This window comes from Triticum aestivum, chromosome 7B, assembly GCF_018294505.1.
Source record: "Triticum aestivum cultivar Chinese Spring chromosome 7B, IWGSC CS RefSeq v2.1, whole genome shotgun sequence".
NCBI lineage: Eukaryota > Viridiplantae > Streptophyta > Magnoliopsida > Poales > Poaceae > Triticum > Triticum aestivum.
In genome coordinates this window covers 583,667,294-583,671,968 of record NC_057813.1, presented here as the reverse complement: position 1 = coordinate 583,671,968, position 4,675 = coordinate 583,667,294, and positions in this window count along the sequence as shown.

Below are 4,675 nucleotides of genomic sequence, written 5' to 3'. Positions count from 1 at the left end.
AGTACATAAGAGGCAGCAGAGACAATCTGAACTTTGCTTGTAGGTTTATTGTCAAATAGTGGCCTCGTGCTAACGGAGGTTTGAGCAACTTGGCCACTACTTTCATCCAACTAGTTTACTGGCTCATCTTGGTCCTGTATCTCGCCAAAATTCTACATTGCAGACGAGAAAGGAGGCGGTTGAGAAAATGAACCACCCAAATTTTTTGTGCAGTTCAACTGAAATGGAGCATCCTTGGTGTGCAGACTGATTAAGTCCTAGATGAATATACGCGTCAACCAACTTGTCTGTAATCTTTAGACTCCATGCCATATAGTTCGCTACCATTTGTGCCGATAACCAAAAGGCCCAAGTTGGGACCAAAGACTGGACTGCATTTTTCTGGGCTATACACCAAGCAATATTTTTGGCGTTCACTCTCCTAATACTTGGAGTTTGACAATTGGTTGACGCCGATTGAAACTCGAATGAATATAGGCACTTCTTTTCAACATTGATGCTTGTCTGAGTGAACTTTGGAGTACATAGCAACAACATAAGTACCTGTCCATATGATCATTTTGTGCAGTTCTACTGAAATCACCCTGTGTAATGATTTTCCTGCGAGTTCAGGCTCCAAATTACTCCTTTATGAAATCGGCAAACAGTAGCACAATACCAAATTACCAATACATATGACAGGCACAATAATCAGGATAAAGACCAGTACCAACCTGTGTGAGGTAGCATATCAATTACTATTTCCTTTGACTGGAAGCCGAGATAAGCCAAGCAACTGATAGCAAAGGAAGAAAGAAAGCGGAGATTAGCGACCGACAGGAAAGGACGGAAGCTGTCGAGGCAATGAAGCACCCAAAGTTTTTGTGTAGTTCCACCAAAATCGAGCATCCCTGTTGGCACATATATTGAGAGAGTGAGATTACTGTAATAGTGGGACTAGTTGATGAAACATACACTAACAAATACAAGCACCCTCATTATCTTAATGGGTAAAGTTAGCAACATGGTAGTCTTGCTTAAAGAGAGGTATTAGTTTATTTAATCATTGCCAATTAGCTCAACTCAACACTCAAAGCATTGCCATTTATCATAGGTTGCAAAACTTAAAAGTACAAAGATAAAGGAGTTTCTCATGACAGTAGCACGATACAAATAGAGATGACAGCAAACTAATATGGATGAAGGCCTTAGGCCCGTACCAACCTGAGAAAAAAGCTTATTCATGTAGTCCCATAAGAGAGAATAAAGCACTCACTGGAATCACACAATAGTATATATTTTTGTGCACTTCAAATGTATGGTTGAAACCACTCTTGTTTACCAGTGTTGAGATTATATCGAAAGATTATCAAGAACTTCCAGCAGAGTTAAAGCACTGGCTGGAATACAGTTCATTGTATTGTCTTGTGTAGTTCCACTAAAATGTATGATTGGCACAACATGATCCATGTTTGCACAAGTAGGAACAAGGTGAAACCTTCATTAGCTTAGTGAGAAAGGATAGGAAGACATTAGCATATTACTCAAACAGTAGCATCAAATTCATGATGGACAATATACAAAACATTGCCTCATTGAACCAATGGCCATAAATTGACATGCAAAACAATAGCACTATTATGTCATGACACTAACAATATTACCTCCCTACTCCACCACATGATTCACCTCCATAGACAAACATTCACACGTACATGATTCAACATAGGGTCCTACTAAAGATTTGTTTAACTCCAACAACAAAATTAGGCAGTAATAAATTAGTGGTACTCAAGTGCTCCTAATTAATTAAGTGAGACAGGAGAAGTGGAAGGGCTCCCTGGAGGATCGTCTCACATGTAAGGTAGTCGTTGCCGGAGCCCTTGAATAGCCTCGACTGAGGCCTCTGGCTTCAGCAAGATCGCCTTGGCACTGTTTATTCTTCTTCTTCTTCCTCTTCATGCTCTGTTCCTCTTTCTCCTCACCAGTTGGTGAAACCAAGTACATGATTGGCCTTCTAATTCAAAATTGGTTTTGTCAGCGAGGGAGTACAAGTGTACTAGTAAAAAACAGCATTATTTTCTCATGACAGTTGGAAAATAGAGATGAACACATGCATTAAATATCATTCTTAACTAAAGGAAGGTTATGGCGCCAATATGCATGATGAGGATTGGAACACAGATCTCCCTTTGTGCAGTTCCACCAAAATGAACCAACTGTTCCATCTGACATTCCAGTTAAACAGCACAAAATTCACTTCTTTTAAGAAGAGTTTTGTGTAGTGCACCAAAAGGTCACAACAGCAACCAGGTGAATTGGATATCCCTGTTTGCACACAAAGGCACAGAGGAAACAGTCAGAGTCTCAAACAGTTACAGGCAAAAACATTTGGCTGAACTTGTCAGAGTCTCAAACAATTACAGGCAAAAATAGTGGCATGGCTTCATTTTTACCAGGGACATTATATTAAGAACAACTAAGGCTGCGTTCGGTTCACAGGTTTGGTGCAGGATTTTCGTAGGAACACAATTCCTACCATATTCTTTCCCTTCCAACCGTTCGGAACACGGGAAAGGTGAATAGTGTTTCATAGGAAAGCTGGTCTGGTAGTACTGATTCCATCGGATTAGAAACATCCACGCATTGCTCATTTTTTGGCCGGAAGCCCAAGGTAGGCGCTCGCTGCCATGCGTTAGACAGGTTGTTGTGCTGTGTTTGCCGGAATAAACAAATCAACCTATGTGTGGTACGTGAGGTGAGGACAAGAGTAGTCACTGTGCAGCTGAATAAACAAATAGCATCTCATACTGCCAAGCATGCTACTCTAAAAAAACAAATATGTACATTTCGTAGTCCATCCGAACACATTCTCTTGAGAGTTTCCTTCGGTTCGCTGTTCCATATTCCACTATTTCATCAAGACCTATGTTTTCTGCCCCTTTATTCCAACCGGAGCCTAAATATTTGGTATAAGGGCATGGGACAGTGGGTGAACCAGCAGTACAACACCATGTACGTAAACAGGGGCATAAAGTGGTGATTCATAGTTTGTTGCCCCGAGAAACAAACATCCAAGAAACATATCTGGGTTGGTCCCATTTTTGTTCACTCTAGCCACCTACTCCTATGTGTGGATAACAAATCTAGTCCTGGTCATACCACTGTGTACAACGTTACCCCTATATTTCCCTTTTCGACCAAGAGACCGATTGGATGACCAGTCTGTACTACTTTCACCCCCTTTCCTTCCTATTTGTACCAAGTCTGATGTACATACTAAATTCCCCCACCCCACTTTATTTCAATGACAAGTATTTTTGGACGGAGGGAGTACAAGATTCGACTCCATGAAGTAGCTTTACCTCTAACAATAGAAGAAAAAAATATGTGACGTTGGACCATCCGATCGAGAGGGGCTGAGAGGTAGAAAATGATGCACATGCAGCAACGTAGCGAGCTGGGGAAGTAGAGCTAAAGCGGTTTCGAACGAAGATATACCTGAAGGTCATCGGGGTGTGGATAGGTGGGCGGCGGGAGGCCGGATCCGCCCACAGGAAACAACGAAGGGATCAGAGGACCTCCCGCGCCGGCGCTCGGCCAGAGATAACGGTGCGGCCGGCAGTGGGTCTCCTCCCTCGTTGTCGACGACGGCCTAAACGCTGCCCCTCCTCCCCTTCACTAGCGGAGGGGGATACGTCCGGATCTGTAACCAGCGGTGAGGATAGAAAGCCAGTGTTTTTTGAAGGGACAAAGACAGGGTTACTACCCCTATCTTGTTTAGATCTAGAGAGGATGAGAGTGTGTGTATAGAGCAGCCCTAGCAAGCAAGCGCGAAGGCTCCGGCCTATATATAATTAGTGGGGTAGTTTTCCTTTTTCACTCCATCAAAACAATCGTTTAAAATTGTGTACTATACTACATGCCAGGTCGGGGGTTTTTTAGTTGTGGATTGTTTTTTGAGACAGCTACCCGCTTGTTCCAAGTGGTGTTACGGTGTGCCAGGTCGCACTTTGTATCGTTCAAGTCTGGTAGTACTACAAGTCCCTCCATTAAATGAACAACCACCCCCTCGTAAAAATTGTGAACAAGCCCACAGCTAAAATTAGCGGAAACGTGGGTTGCCCCAACATGCATTATTATTTATATTTTCTACTCCCTCCGTACCTAAATGTAAGTCTTTTTATTAGCCACACCTAAGACAAGAATTTTTTTATTAGCAGTGAACCCCACATGTCATAGACACAAAAATTGTGGCAAGATTCCCTTAGGCAAGCCAAAGTGTGTCTAACAATTTGAGCAACTCAGGTTAGGCAAGTGTGGCAAGTGTGGGAAAAATAATGTGGCAACATAAGACAAACATAGTCATAATCCAAACAGCCCCGTGATTTTTTGTGGCATGCATGAAAATTTGGTTAGTTAAATTTATAGTCCAAATTTGGCAAGGTGCATCAAATCAACACATGCAAGTACCAAAAGGAAAGTCACGGCATGCATGCATGCGTTGTACTCCCTCCGTTTCCAAATATAAGTCTTTTTAGAGATTGCAACAAGTGACTACTCCCTCCGTTCCTAAATGTAAGTCTTTTTAGGGATTCCACTACAAACTACATACGGATGTATATAGACATATTTTAGAGTGTAGATTCACTCATTTTGTTTTGTATGTACTCCAGTTCATAGTGAAATCTCTAAA